At 38.9% G+C, this 17,228-nt stretch overlaps 1 protein-coding gene across 1 annotated transcript in view; it reads left to right on the plus strand.

Moving 5' to 3' along the window:
• Nucleotides 1-17,228, plus strand: part of LOC136875989 (uncharacterized) — a 440,031-nt gene that overhangs the window by 5,879 nt on the left and 416,924 nt on the right. The window lies entirely within an intron of this gene.

A 17,228-nucleotide genomic window follows, 5' to 3' on the forward strand; every position in this document is an offset into this window, starting at 1 on the left:
TGTTGCAAACTCTGAACTGAGAATATTTGGAAATAAGGAGACGAGCTGCTCGACTAAGCGGAATCTTTCAAGCTGTCAATAGTGAGATGGCTTGGAATGACATTAGTAGTCGAATAAGGCTGAGAGGTGTTTTAAGCGTAGAAAAGATCAAAAAACGAGGATATTGTAGCTGGAATTCGGAAGGATAAATTGTGGCAAATATTCGTTTATAGAAAGAGGAATTAGGGAATATAATAATTTCCTACACTTTTGAAATCATTTACTAGATAAAGATTTGTTAGGGAATTTTCCACCTTGGTGACAGCTCTAAAAGCAGATCAATATTGATTGATTGATTGATTGATTGATTGATTGATTGATTGATTGATTGATTGATTGATTGATTGATTGATTGATTGATTGATTGATTGATTGATTGATTGATTGATTGATTGATCGCCTTGGATGAAACGTAGGGGTGGTGGTTACGATGACGATGACGACGACCATGATGTTGATGATGATGGAGACTTATCTAACTGGTTGATCAAAAATATATTAAAATTGATACTCCTGCCTTTGCATCATCTTTGTTCTTGATCAATTGTTGATAACAATGTTATTTGTTATAAAAATGTAAAAGTTCTTTAAAAATATTTAAAACTATTTTCAAAAGTTGAATTGGAAAGGACATACCTTAGTACTTGCGCATTATATCCTTAGTTCCCTAAACGCAGCCATTTGTGTTATGGTGTTAACAGCAGCCTACGAATGGGACGGCAATTCCCTATTCCGGCTGCTGCTAGTCACAAACAAATGGTGGGGGATGGCACAGCATGTTGCAGGGAGTCCATTATTGTTCTGAGATTACAGGCGCAGATATGAAGGGGTTACGGCGTGCTTCGAGGTCACTACGGCGATCCTCCCTTGTAGTGGTCAGACGTTGTCAACCGAAATATTGACGACGAGTATGCCTGCCCACACTTTCCAATGCAATCAAACTTCGGGCGTCTATCACATCCGAATGCTCGACAAATCTGGACATTGCACAATTCGACCAGCCGTACAAATGGAGGCCAAAAATGAGGGCCCTTTAAAAGGCTATCAGGTGATAATAACGTTGTCTCACACAAGTACGCGACATTCAATACCTGGCGCTGTTCACGCCTCCTTATATTCCCTACCAGGCCTGGTAACTTAACAACATTAAACACGAACAAAGTTAATGCATTCTGGTGGCCGTTCTACATGTCACAGTAAACTGCAACTCTCTGATTTCTATTTTTGCTTCAATTTTTTTGTTAAGCAGTGTAAAATTGCCTCAGCTACCGTGTGTCAGACATTTTAATATTGTGCCATTTAGTGTACTTGCATGACAATTTCAACGTGCCGTTTTGTTTCAACCAAGGAGAAAGTGTTCATTTACCACTCACTTCTCAGACGATACTGATGAAATTTGCCGGGTAAACACCAGAAATCATTCACATGTCAACAACGTACAACATGAAGTGTCTAATAAAAGTATTCCACACTTCAAAAATCCGACTACCTCTGTCGGTTTTGAGGCTAACAGGCTAACCGTCCATCCATGGCGGAGGCAGTAAAGACGAGTACCGGTCACCGGGAAGGACGAGGGTTTGGTTCCTCGTCAGGAACTCAATAAATTTAAGAAATTCTCCGATGTGCACATGGCCCTGGTGTTCACTCAGCCTACACCAGAAATGAGTAACAGATTAATCCCTGGGGACAAAGGTTGCCGGGCATGGAGCTAACTACTTTACCCCACCAAGTACCGAGGTTACAGATAGTGGAATCCTTTACCTTCCCCACCACCCAGGGCCTTCATTGCCTGTATGGAAATCACTTTGCATCGCTCCCTCTATCTGGTCCATTATAGACAGGAGTCAAAATATTATCAATATAAGCAAATTATACTAGAAAGAATTAAGAGGAAACACAAGTGGCAGCCACACAAAGGTTCTAGGAAGAGGGTGAACAAACATTCTACCTTCTTAAGGCGCGACTAACACCTTTGGAGTTCCAATAATGTACTCTTTCAATCTTTTAAATGTACAGGGTGACCCAAAAGTCCACTAACATTTGACGGGGAAATAGTTCACGGGATATTGGAAGTCAAATGATTCGCATGACCTGCGGTTTTATTGACACCAAAGAAAATTACACAGTATGACCAACAGATAGCGCTTCATAACAATCGAAGTTTAGCAAGGACGTTGTTCTTTATGACACATGCTTAACATGTTGGCCGTCATTCATCAACGATACCTGTAGTCGAGGGACAATGTTGTGAACAGCACTGTATCCGTAGGTATAGTGAGAAATTATCAGATGTTGTCTTTTAGCATCCCTAATGTGGTCGGACGATCGCAATAGACTTGCGACTTCAGAAAACTCTACAACCAATAATCACACGGATTGGGGTCGGGGGACCGGGAGGATCTGACACCCTCTCTAACGACAGCTCGTTTGTTACCGTACACGGGTCTCATGCGACATCACTGACGTGTTTCTGTTCAGCACGATCTTTTGACCTGTTGTCCGACTCGTTGGCTGAACGGTCAGCGTACTGGTCTTCGGTTCAGAGGGTCCCGGGTTTGATTCCTGGTCGGGTCTGGGATTTTAACCTTAATTGGTTAATTCTTACGGCACGGGGGCTGAGTGTATGTGTTGTTTTCATCATCATTTCATCCTCATCACGATGCGCAGGTCGCCTACCGGGGTCAAATATAAAGACCTGCACCTGCGAGCCGAACCCGTCCTGGGATATCCCGCCACTAAAAGCCATACGACATTTCACTTCATTTTTGACCTGTTTGTGGACTCGTTGTTGGTGTCAATAAAACCCCATGTCATGTCAAAATGTGTGGCCATTTGTAATTGGCGTGTTGCTGTCCCCCGCCATCTGTTAGTCATTTTGTGTATTTTATTTTGGTGTCAACAAAACATTATGCTATGCCAATCGCGTATGTCAATTAATCCAATATTTCGTGAAGTTTTGTATTGTCAGATGTTAACGGACTTCTGGGTCATCCTGTACTATGCAAAATCCTTCTTGAATAAATTATGGAATGTTGTCGATATCTATAATACTTTCCACGTTATTACTTAAAGAGTGCAGGGCCTCACTCACGTTAGCCATTAAAAATCTAGAAGCTTTCCAACGCTTGAGTGTGTTTGTCGCTCGTTTTCTGTAAAACTTTTTTATCAGATATGTTCCTCTGATAACTCGCAGAGTTTCTCAAGATATTCAGTTAAAATTGTGTACTCTTCTGCAACGTGTAGATAAAAACAAACTGTGTAGAACTGGATCTCTGACTTTCAAAGTTTAATTTCAGAAATAAATATTTTGGTGGATACTTGAACAAAATTGTTGTGCTTAAAACAACTCTATAAAAAATTAACACTTCAAATAATTAACTACCGGGCGAGTTGGCCGTGCGCGTTGAGGCGAGCGGCTGTGAGCTTGCATGCGGGAGATAGTAGGTTCGAATCCCACTATCGGCAGCCCTGAAGATGGCTTTCCGTAGTTTCCCATTTTCACACCAGGCAAATGCTGGAGCTGTACCTTAATTAAGGCCACGGCCGCTTCCTTCCAACTCCTAGGCCTTTCCTTTTCCATCGTCGCCATAAAACCTATCTGTGTCGGAGCGACGTAAAGCCCCTAGCAAAAAAAAAAAAATAATAATTAATTTATTCTACTAGGGTTTGTAGATGCAACAATAATAAGTAGATTTGAAAAACAATAATTGAAAGATGTTAATTTTAAATATTATAAAGAAAACGGCTATACAACCGCTATTTTCATTACGTGATTTTCTGTGACGTCATGCACAACGCGACGTTTACATATCAATGGATTTCTTTTAATACTTCGCGTGTATCCCAATGCTCTTGCTACCAATTATATTCCTTAAGATTCGTATCGCCTCCCAGCCAAATGTACAGTGACTTTCTCTCTTAGGTTGGCCGACAGGCGCGCCCAGCTTATCTGCCGCCCATTGACTCATCACTGCCCGCTCCGCAGCAGAGCAACACGGACTGCACTCACTCACTTTATCCGTGCATAACATGAGACATCAATTAGAATTAAGAAAATAAGAATTAAGAAAATGAGTAATTAAGAAAATAAGCTCGTATCTTATGACAGGAGATGTTCGAAGTGCTCTCCTACTGCATTCACATATTTTTAAGCGCCTCCGTAAATAACATAAAAAAGAGATCAAACTGATCACCGTGACGGCCATACGTCCTTACTAATAACACAGTCTCAAAATTATCCTCAATTTCCTATGTGTCATTAGCTGTATGCGCAGTGGCAGACTCTTGCTGAAAATATTCATTTCGACAATCAGTGTCAGCCAGTTGGTCAAAACATGTTTTGAGCATATTATCCCATTTGTGCATTAATTGTTCCCTGAAAAAAGATAAGTCCTATAATTATGTATCCATTCGCTGCGCACCATACTCCGAACCGTTCATCATGTAGGGGAATTTTGTATATACGAAAGGGTTTCCCTGAACTCCAAGTACGGTATCTGTTATTCTGCGTCGAAACATACCCGTGTAAATGGAACCATGCTTCGTCAGAGAAATATATCAAGCGTGGATCAATTTTTCCATCATTTAGGTTTCAAAACATCCGATTACAAAAACGTACCCGCTTATCGTGATTACGCTGGATGCAGTTCGTGTACTAGAGTTACCTCATAAGTTTTCAATTTTAACATTTACGTAGCCCACAATGCTGAGCTCTTTGAACCCCGGCTGTTCGTCCAAGCCGTCTTACGGATTTTGTAGGCGTATATTGTAATCTTTTTGCAATTTCATTTTACTTTTTCCTCATTAAGTACTCGTTTTTAAACACTTCGCTTCTTATCGAGTAAAGAACCAGTTCTTCTCAATTTGTCTTCTAGTTTCCGCACGGTCTCTCTATGTTGAGGGCGTACACCTTGAAATTGTATTACAAATCGCCTAACGACTTCCCTGTTTACCCGTAATTATCGTACATAAATGCTCTTTCCTCTACCGAGTACACATGTGTAGGTATTGTGAGAATTATACCCCGAAGTAACACTTTACAAGTTGAGAACAGTTGGAGCGACAGATGAATACTTAATACACGTCCTAAGCACGGACCTCAACTGCGAAGTGCGGGCATTCACGTGCTGTAGCTATGCTGTGTAATGGGAAGTGATGAGTCAACGGGAGGCAGATAATCTGAGCGCGCCCTCCGGCCAACCGATGCGAGAAACTTACTCTATATTTATGTAGTAAACAGAATAATTTTCGTTGTGTTCATTTTCCTGTGATAATGTGTAAAGGAAAATTAACCTTAAATACATTCCACTATAGGAGTACGTAAGTTCAACATGCAAACAACATCCCCAAACATCCCCCCAATCAGGTTTGCCACCTTTAGTACTTTAGTACTAGATCTAGTAATTCATGGACATTTTTAGTATGTTAGTTCTGTTTATAGTAATCTAGTACCTTTTACGGCTTCCTTATTAACAAACAAGTCCAGAGAATCGCTCTAAGAAAACTAAGGATTTATGAAATTTTGGAACTCTGTTTTCGCAATGAAAAATCCTGTAGGCGACAACATCTTCTCACATTTGGCAAATTTTGTGAAGGAAGTGCTTTGTTTACTGCTTTCCCCTGCTACAACAGAACAGATTTTTTCTTGCTGTTACTATTGATAACACCAAATTGAAAAACAACCTCCTATCCTGTATCTTGAATGGGCGCCCGCTAACCAAGGAGAAAATATAACACTCTTCTTCCCAAAATATTCACATTTCAAAACAGTTTATTGTTTTGGCAATGTTTTCCAAGGATTAAGAGAAAAGCAAAATGTGAATTCCATGTGAATATATTGTAAAAGACAGTCAAATTTTGGGTTGTGTATGAATGCGAAAGGTGTGTGTGTGTGTGTATGTGTGTGTGTATGCGTGAATCTTGAACTGAAATGCGTGAGAATATTCATAGTGTTCATATTCTAAACATAAACTTGCAGTCAACCTTAAAACTGGAAGTGCTAGGATTATTGTGATTGAAACTGCAACATTGCTACCTCCCTTCCCATCATAGATAGCAAAACCTGTTTCTAATAATTACAAATTTCTCATTTAATAAATGTGTATTTTTGACAAATATACTTCGTTTCCTATACTACATTTATGAATAATCCCACTCCATTGTAAATAGAAAAGATTTAGTACTTTTTTCATATTCTAGTACCTTTTTAGGTGAAAATTTAGTGGGAATTTTTTTCCCGTTGGCAACCCTGAACACAATACGATACAGTAAGGCCCATTTTCCTTTACACATTAGCATAAGAAAATGAACGCAAGGAATATTCTGATGAACCGAATATAAATATGTGACTGGGAGGCGTGATCAGTCTTTATGAATATAATAGGTAAGAAGAGCATTGGAACATACGAGATTTTGAAAAAATCCATCGATATTATCATGTTGGGAATGAATTGTATATCTTTCCCCATCATATTTCATTTTAGTCACCCTTTCTGCTGCTGAGGAAAAAAAAATGTGTCATTAAGTGAGCTTTTTGGTCACCACTTAAACCAAGATTGATTTAAAAGTTACTTTGCGTCACACCGACGTATATAGGTCATATGGCGAGGATGGGATTGGAAAGGCCTAGGAGTGTGTTGGAAGCGGCCGTGGTCCTGATTAAGGTACAGGCTCAGCATTTGCCTGGTGTAAAATGGAAAACCAGGTGATTAGAGAGACTGAAATTAAGCAGAAAAACTGGGCATATCAACTGATCACGAACTTTGGAAACATATGAGGCTATTCCATGTGATTTGGAGAAAAAGCTGCGGAAGTCCTGGGCTGAATTGAAGAGCCTGGACAGGAATCGTGTGGAAAGGAGATGTGTCACTAGATTCCAGCCTTCCAAAAGACATTTAAGTCAACTTTGTCGAACATTACCAGTTTGATATACAGTAATATCGGAAGTGAAGAGGCTTTGGAATTCCTCTATGTGAGCGTGTGTTGCCTTCAATGTCGATTAATCAAATGGATGTAGCGGGGTGTTATATCAGTTCCGTGTTCCTCAGTGGTGGTCACTATGGAGACGGCAACTAGGTAATTATACAAAGTACCTACAATCTCGTTACTACAGGTAAAGAGCTCTCATCATTTCAGTTAAAACGTGTATATTTTAGCTGAAATGACCTAACATACTTCACATCCTGTCCATCCTTTGTCTGATCAATGTGTGTTGTTCTTCCAGAACAATGAAGTTTGTCTCGGTGATGAGGTTGTTAGCGCAAATTGCAAATTAAACATGCTTTTCCTCTGTCAATGAAAGCACACAATAATGATTCATGTATGGCAAGTAACACAGAATTTCCATATGAAACCATCTCTATCACATGCAATGTACAGTGTTATACAGATTTTTTTTTTTTAAAAAAATGTGTTTTTATATGACACCTTCAGCCATGGTTATTAGTGATGCATTACACGAACGTATAATATGATCAAGTGATGGCATACAACAATGAGATCATTGCACTATGTGCTTATTAGATAGATTGTCGATTTTGATAGGTTTTTTAACTACAGGAAATAGGTAGACATTCGAACTTCTTCAGGAAGGGAATTGTATATATTTTCAGAATATTGCGACAAAGACATGTTGGCATACATAGTAGAATTAATTAAGTTTATGTAGATTTTATAATTACATCTAATTCATTAAAAGTGGATATGTTTAATATATATACACCGTATTCAAATTTACCTGTTTACTTATTACGAGGCCCATCAATAAATTAAGTTTCACAATATAGTTAAATAAAAAACTGTATTGGCACCCGATACAACAATGCTGGAGGTTTCTTTTCTACATAATCACCACCAGAATTGAGACACTTGTCATATCTTGGTGTCAGGTTTTGTATGTCATAGAAATCTGCCCCCTGGGAATAGAACCAGCATGTGACATTCGACTTCAGCTCCTCGGTCGTGTGAAAATGCTTACAGGAGGACAGGAATTTCTTGAGGTGCAAGAAATGATGAAAATCACTGGGAGCAAGATCAGGACTGTACGGTGGATGATCAAATACCTCCCATCCGAACTCCTGCTGAGCGCCGTGTCGTATGTGGGCGAGCATTGCCATGGATCAACACAACTCCTGCACTGAACATTCCACGCCTCTTGTTTTGAATGACCCATCAACATTTCCGTAAAATCATTACCACAGACCGAATCTTGAATACTACGAGCCACTGCTGCTACGCTACTGACACCAGGCGGGACTTGTCCGGGCGGTGTATGATTGCTACGTCATAGATCTGTCGTTCCCATACTTCCCGGATAAATACGTTTACTCTACAAGAAAGAAGTAAGGAAGCTATATTTCGGGATGGCCTACGTATATAAATCAGTGAGGCCGAAGCTTTTTGCTATAAGGCAGCAAGTGGCTGAGTGAAGTTTTTATTTAAATTTGATGTAAGCAACAGGAACCTAAAAAAAGTACTGTCAGTGTACCTATGCGTAAATTGTTAATACCTCTTTGTCCAAATATGCATGTTGTATTACATATACTTTGAAACAGGGCACGACAGATGATTGTTATAGGAGTACTTCGTTCAGAAATTTATATTTTAGTACATTTGTAACTCAACTCAAATATCTGGTGTGATTTTCGAACATAGTTACTCTATCTGTTTCCACCAAGAAAGTGTTTAATCAATAATTACTCCTAATAATCATGTAAATTATACCCTAGGGACTTTGTAGCCAGAGAAAATGAAATTAATGTCAAGAGAATTCTGATACAGGGGTGTCCCAGGAGGTAAGGTCAATACTCAGGGATATGACAGGAGCGATTATTTGCAGCAAAAAACCTTCGTATGGACATATGCCGTATTCCGAATGGTTTCCGGGAGAGAACATGTTTAATGTACATTTGTTTTTGGGCCAGTGAAATGAAATGGCGTATGGCTTTTAGTGCCGGAAGATCCCAGAACGGGTTCGGCTCGCCAGGTGCAGGTCTTTTGATTTGACGACCGTAGGCGACCTGCGCATCGTGATGAGGATGAAATGATGACGAAGACAACACATACACCCAGCCCCCATGCCAGAGAAATTAAACAATGATGTTTAACAAAAAGATAAGATTTTATTCCTTAATACACTTTTATTCACTCCAAAGCAATTATAATACATTCGTTCCAGCACACGGCAGGCCAATATTAATTATCGACAGTCAGCAGAGTGCTCACATGTACCCACACAACAAAGGATACCCTTTTCCCGCAAGCCTCACAGACAACTATATTAAAAACACCACAGTTAGAAGCAAGTAAACTGGATTCAGTCCAAGATTTAGCACCTCAGAGGCTGGTGAGGTCAGGGATTTTTCTCTGGATTTGAGGGCTCATTCGAAGTCCACTCAGCCTACGTGATTAGAATTGAGGAGCTATCTGACGGTGAGATGGCGGCTCCGATCTCGAAAGCCCAGAATAACAGCCGAGAGGATGGGTCGTGCTGACCACATGACCTCTCGTAATCTGCAGGCCTTCGGTCTGAGAAACGGTCGCTGGCCAGGCCAAGGCCCTTTCAAGGGCGTTAAGTGCCGTGGGGTTTGGTTTTTTTAGAGGCTGGTCAGGTATGTACATAAACTTTTATTAAAGTCACTTAAGTGCTACATGCGGACTTTTATTTGCAGTTTATCTCACTTGTTTATAGTATCCCCATTTCACAATCATTTACACTCATTCATAATCGTTTATGCAACATAAACAATATTGTATACAGGCTGTATCAGAAGTATAGAGACAAAATATCAGGGATGCTCTTCGTGTTAAAGGAAGTTAAGATCGATGCTGCAATCGGATTGGCGGAGGAAATTTTTCTTTTCGAAAATATGAGGTTAATTTGTTACTTCTGGGCACGCGATTCAAATTGACGAACTTGCGTGTTTGCAATACCAGAGAGCCAGCTGCTGCCGGTTGTCGTGCCTCAGAGGAGGGAAGGGATGGAACGGGAAATGTGAAGTAGGAGTTAGAGGTAATGCTCGGCGCGAATGCACAACTTTCTCGTTCGTTTCACATAGTTGCTTTCCAGCCCCAGTAGGCAGTGTACAGTTTGTTCTGCACATGTCGACTACTATGGGAATCCCGTAGAAAGAAAAGATGAACTTGTACCAAGAATACAGGCAGCTTTACACCACATATCCCGAACAGAGTCCGAAGGTCACTACTACATTGTTGTGAACTATGCATCGAAGTAGGAGGGGGGGGGCATGTGGAACAGCTACCATTGGGCGTATTGTTTCTTTCTTCCAGCAATTTGTTACATTGACAATGTTGTGAGTGAAGAAATACACAATCGTGAGGCGGCACCGTTGCATATTCGAGCATGTTAACACGTTGATAAAAATCGTGATTAACTGAAATCAACCCTGAATAATTCTACTATATTGAAAATAAAGTATACAATGTCCTATGGACTAAATACCAATTTGGAGATGTCAGTCCTTTCATTAAAAGAATATAATTCATATTTGTTATTATTTATTGATTAAATGTCGAAGCTGTTTGTTCCCTTTCGTTTATGACATGTCAATAAGTATTACATTAAATATTCGGTACAAAAACCTTTTTAAGAACAGACATATCCGTGTAAATGCGACGGTTCTCATAAAAAGCCTTCTTCACTATTAGAAGAAACAATTACCTATACGAAAAATTGGAGACAACTTGGAGTGGTCGCCTAACTAATTAATTATACTACTAAATAAATAAACAAAAGAATAAGCGAACACTAATGGATAAAATGATAATCATCAAAATAATATTTGACTAATGTCAGGTCCAGAAATCGAACTCACATCGCAATGAATCAGATGACCAATAACGAGACGGAACCCGTTTTGGAATCCAAACAAAAAAATTAAACACAACTCAAGGAGCATATATAAAAAAGTTATGTACAATTATTTAAAAAACTATAAACAATATACGCATGCAACTGGCTATATAACGTAAAAGAAATATTCTGTGACAAAGGAAATCCATGATTTTCGTTGGAGTTCGAACTGACGATCACCAAGATGCAATCCACAAACGGGTCTTTAAAAACTCCCATCTCAATTATTCATAAGGTCAATAAATCAATAATAATTCTGGCGTTCCAGTTATTTAATTTCTTTATAGAAATAAACATGAGCGCTTTAAAAAGCATCCTTTAAATGTAATCGGGTTTATGCGAAACTCCAAACATTCAGTCTTAGTGGACAGGCTTGAACAATAATATTGGCAGTGGCCCTTCTCCCAAGTGAAGTGCTAACGCACCCTTTCTACAATCATAAATCGTACAACTTCTAACCACACCTAATAATGGTTGGCCGCAGAATATTTCTTGTCAACAACTTAAGGCGACCCCAATCGTCTCCCTTAAAATACAGTACATCATACTAAATAATATCATTTCAACTGATATCCTCATATATTCCAATGCTCCACTGGCCCTGTTACAATTTAATTCAATATCAAGCCACTATTCATCTTTTCAATTTCACATCCATGGACTTAGAATGCCCAGGTTCACATCCATCCGACCACATAGAATATCTCAGCCTATGTTTTCCTACAGTTTGAACTCAAACAAAAAAATCAAATAATGGATTTAAACGTATCCTTAATATTATTCTAATATTACAGAAAGAACAAATACTTGACATAAAAGGAAAACTTTTACCTAAGATGGGAGGGCATTTGTTCGTTGTCCAGGCTTGTCACAAGTTGCGACGTATTCTTATCATGCAAAATTACATTAAAACAAGAGTGCCTTCCTATCTTCATGATTATTATGCCGATAGTGGCATTTTGAAGACACTGTCACCATGCATTACCAAATAGGCTTGAATATTCCGTAAAATAAAATATACATATCACGGTTTGAAATTATCAATAATACAAATCTATATTTTGCTCACCTAATCTAAAGCACTCTCAGACTTGCTGATATGTTTCCATTAAATCACATACATGCATTACATTAAAATTATCTTTTTACAGGCCCGAAATTTTAGCCCATCTAGATGAATATATAAACAATATGAAGACCACTTAAAAGTTCTCTCTCTCTCTCTCTCACTCTAAGTCAAGAACACATGCCAAATTGTAACGTTCCAGACGTCACAGTGTAATTATGTTAATTTTATTATATGTAATTAATTCAGGAATTTAACGTCATGATATTTATCTTGGTATGTAATTGTATTATAATTCATGGTTGATCATTTGCTCACTATCATTTCATTACTTTGTAACTACGACTTGTAAACGAGGGCTGAATATCCTAATATTCACTTAGATTCTTGCGACATTCGTTTAAATTTAACTTGCAGTAGATTTCCTCTATCTTGCCACATCACCGAGGAAGAAGGAAGGACAAATTTAGACATCAAATTCTGGGAAAAGCGAGCACGTGTTCAAGCGTTATAACGACAGCTACCGTATTTCGACCAGAATAATTCAAACTGATCACCGCCTATATTTTCAAAGGAGCGTCATGTTGCCATGGATACTGAGTGAAAGGGCTAATAGAAGAACAGTTGATATCATGGTTAAGACCCATCAACTCTAATATCTGGAGTGGGGAGAGACGTGTCAACTGATTAGACCACGTGTAGCGACCTGTAATTAGAGCCAGAGAAGGTTATAAAAGGGCGTGTTGGAGCTCTTGGCTTCATTCTTCTTGATTCTGCATTCATTATTATTATTCTTCTGGATTCTTGATTCTTCGATCTCGTATATCGCTGTAGGTCTGTGAACTTGTCTTATGGTTGTTGTACCATAGTGGACTAGTGTGATAGTTTATCACTTCTACATTAATTACTTCGTTACCACGACGTGGTACTTAGGAATTTCTGAATGAGGGGTGTATAGCCACTCTCATCAGGAAGTACGTACAGCTCGGCTACTAGACCGGATTGTACCAGTCTAAGACAATAGGTAGTATTAAACTAGATAGAAATGAAACTTCAGGGCACATTTTCAGTAAAGTTGGAAGGATTATTAATTGTGTATCCTCTCCACATAACCCAAGGAGGTTTTTCTAACTATGACTTAGGGCTCATCTCCAATATATGGGATAGAGCATAATAGGGAGTGTTAGTGTCGAAGCCATCTTCCAATTAGTGGGCGGTGCACTTAGCAAGGCAGGAATGGTACTTAGCTGCAGATGAAGAGATCTCAAAGACGACCGGTGATGTTCCAGCTACAAGGATGGAAGCTTTCCAAGGACCAGCAGAACAAGACTACATGGTGAGCAAGCGAGTTAAAAATATTGCAAGTTTTCGCGAAGTAGAGTCATTCAACTTTTTGTTAAATTCATTTCCTATTTTAAATTCAGTTCTCGTTAAACCGTCGTCATTTATATTCAATATAATAAATAGTATTTTTCTAGTTCACTTTAAACAATCTGCCTTAATTAGCCTTTTGATTTCTAATTCTCCGGCTTAATGATTAGTGCACTATCACCCCACCCCTGTGATAAGAGTCCGTCCAAGCTTGATTATAAATTTTTATCTTTAAGTCATCAACTTAAAGATTGGCGCCCTTAGCTTGCATGGTTGCATTTCTCGTTCAATGATTGTTCTCCGAGAGGGGAAGTCACATAAATGCCGCTCCAACGTAGGGCGAGAAAATCATTAAGTACGGAGCAGTTAATGACAGTAACGATATCAGAATTCGTATTATGGGTAAAATTTGGATATCCACGTTGCATTAGGAGTGTTTGATTGTGGGGAAGGTCATGGCTGATCAGACGAAAGAGGAGAGGATGTTGCGCAGTGGACGGGCGATAAAAGGCAATAACGTATTGAGTTCAGAGGAAGAGTTGTGTAGTCTAGTAGAGGAAATTGAAGATAGAAGTGTAAGTAGTATGGAGAGTGAAGGCAAGCAGAAAGAAGTCAGTATGGAGTCAGATGATAGTAGGATGGGGGGCGAAGCGGAAGTAAACACTAACAATGAAAGTAATAATAATGATCAGTTAATGGGAATGATGCAGTTAATGTTGAGTAAGATAGAGGACAGTAAATCTGAAATAAAAAATGAATTGGAACAAATTAAAACAGATGTAGAACAAACTAAATGAGAAATTAAAAATGAAGTAGAACAAACTAAATCAGAAATTAAAATGAAGTAGAACAAACTAAACGAGAATTAAGTAACGCATTGAATGAACACAAGGTAGAAGCTAATAAAAGGATGGACGAACATAGCAAACAGTTACAAGAATTATTTAAACAAAATGAAAGATTTAACAAGCAGATAGAGGAACAGAAAGAGATAACTAATCAAAACAAACAAGAGGTAGAAAAGAAATTTGTAGAGCAGAGGAGTGAGTTGTTGGAATTAATGGGGAAGGAAAACAACTCTACTAGGGAGGAAGTAATGAGCCAGGTCACTAGTATTGATAAGAGAGTTGAGACTCAAAGAGGGGAAATACGGGTATTCAAAGACCACGTCCAACAAGAGATAGACACAGTAAAGCTTAGAATAGAAGATGAGACGCGGGCAAGTGAAGAAAGGTTTGCGATAGCTGAAGAGAATAAGATTGAAATTAGGACATTGAAAGAGAAGCAGGTTAATTTGGAGAGTGAAATTGATAGGAGAGACAAAGATGTAGAATGCCGGATGGAGAAAGCAGAAAATCAGTTAAAACAGGTGGCAAAGGATAAACAGGTTTTCACGGGAAAGCAATGTCTAGGAAATAGCTACATTAGGGATATTGAACTACCTAAATTTAATGGGAAACAAACGAACCCGCTAGATTTCCTCAAGATGATAGAAAAACGATTTGAAAAGCGTCTAGAGGAAGGGTCTATGGACTGGGAAGACGTTATGGAAAATATTGACCATGCTTTTGTAGGAGAAACTCGGTCTTGGTTCATGGTATATAGGCAAACGATGACGAACCTGAAAGAATTCAGAAATAAGTTTAGAGATAAATTCTGGAAGTGTATTGCATCCTGCTTCAAGATAAGGTTGAAACATTCGAGAGAGTGATTAAGGTGTAAATTGATTGTATCATTTGTTTTCCATGGTTTTAATGTAAAAGATTGGAAGAGAACGTGTTACTGCTATCTAGCAAAGAATGTCGGAAAGATGGAGAGTAAAAGGACTAATAGACACTCGGGAGAGTTTGTAATCTGAATTGTATATATATTATGTTATATTCTCAAAGATAATCTTGTTTTTTAAAAAAATGGAAAGTTGCTCATGTTGGGCATAATTTAGTATCTAAACCTCAAGATGAACTGAAATAACAGACATTCGCAATGGTAAGCAGTCTAAGAGAGATATGGAAACAGTGAGATATAATTAATTGTATGAAAATAATGTCGTTCGTAATGGGCAGGTAATAGAGGTATTTCAAGTCAATGTGGGAGTAAGAGTGTGAGTTCTCAACTCATGTGATATGTGTTAAGAACTCATGGGGGCGTATGTAACGTTCCAGACGTCACAGTGTAATTATGTTAATTTTATTATATGTAATTAATTCAGGAATTTAACGTCATGATATTTATCTTGGTATGTAATTGTATTATAATTCATGGTTGATCATTTGCTCACTATCATTTCATTACTTTGTAACTACGACTTGTAAACGAGGGCTGAATATCCTAATATTCACTTAGATTCTTGCGACATTCGTTTAAATTTAACTTGCAGTAGATTTCCTCTATCTTGCCACATCACCGAGGAAGAAGGAAGGACAAATTTAGACATCAAATTCTGGGAAAAGCGAGCACGTGTTCAAGCGTTATAACGACAGCTACCGTATTTCGACCAGAATAATTCAAACTGATCACCGCCTATATTTTCAAAGGAGCGTCATGTTGCCATGGATACTGAGTGAAAGGGCTAATAGAAGAACAGTTGATATCATGGTTAAGACCCATCAACTCTAATATCTGGAGTGGGGAGAGACGTGTCAACTGATTGGACCACGTGTAGCGACCTGTAATTAGAGCCAGAGAAGGTTATAAAAGGGCGTGTTGGAGCTCTTGGCTTCATTCTTCTAGATTCTGCATTCATTATTATTCTTCTTCTGGATTCTTGATTCTTCGATCTCGTATATCGCTGTAGGTCTGTGAACTTGTCTTATGGTTGTTGTACCATAGTGGACTAGTGTGATAGTTTATCACTTCTACATTAATTACTTCGTTACCACGACGTGGTACTTAGGAATTTCTGAATGAGGGGTGTATAGCCACTCTCATCAGGAAGTACGTACAGCTCGGCTACTAGACCGGTTTGTACCAGTCTAAGACAATAGGTAGTATTAAACCAGATAGAAATGAAACTTCAGGGCACATTTTCAAAAGTAGTCTTACTACATCAGACCCCTCGGTTATACCATCTAAGTTCTGACAAATCATGACATGGGCCAGGAAGTACTCGGTCATAGCGACTCCCTCATGCTGTTTGTACCTCCCATATACCACCCTTTCTCTCTCCCGAGCTTGTATCCTCACTGAGACAGGAATGTATTCAAAGCGTGAGATTGGTAACAAAGTTGGTCTTTCACAATCCACAGTGAACTTCACTGCTAAGAAATTGACTTTTGGTGAGGACTTGAATGGGAAACAAAAATGTCATTGTGGCAGGAAACCTCTCTTCACTGAGCGTAGTGAACGATTCCTCGCAAACATTTGTCAAAAAACCGACATTCTACGGTAAAAATGGTAAAACGTGAACTAGAAGCATCTGGGGTACATGTTTCAGAAAGAACAACATGGCGGAAACTGAAGTAGTTGGACTTCATCGCTCATAGGCCATGTAAAAAACCAAGGCTTACTCCTTGTATGATGGCTAAGAGATTGAAATGGGCCAGGGAATACATGGATCATGGTATAAGCTACTGGAAATCGGTGGTCAATAACATATAATATTTATCAAAGCGTGCTGAAGAGGATTTTGAGGTTATGTGAAGTATTTATACATTTATCTATTTTCGGGTATGCTTCAGTGATGAGCAATTATTTTCCAGAAGGCAGCATCTGTTCTGCACATGTCGACTACTATGCGAATCCCGTAGAAAGAAACGATGAACTTGTACCAAGAATACAGGCAGCTTTGCACCACATATCCCGAACAGAGTCCGAAGGTCACTACTACATTGTTGTGAACTATGCATCGAAGTAGGAGGGGGGCATGTGGAACATCTACCATTG

Source organism: Anabrus simplex, chromosome 6 (assembly GCF_040414725.1).
Source record: "Anabrus simplex isolate iqAnaSimp1 chromosome 6, ASM4041472v1, whole genome shotgun sequence".
In the NCBI taxonomy this organism is placed as follows: domain Eukaryota; kingdom Metazoa; phylum Arthropoda; class Insecta; order Orthoptera; family Tettigoniidae; genus Anabrus; species Anabrus simplex.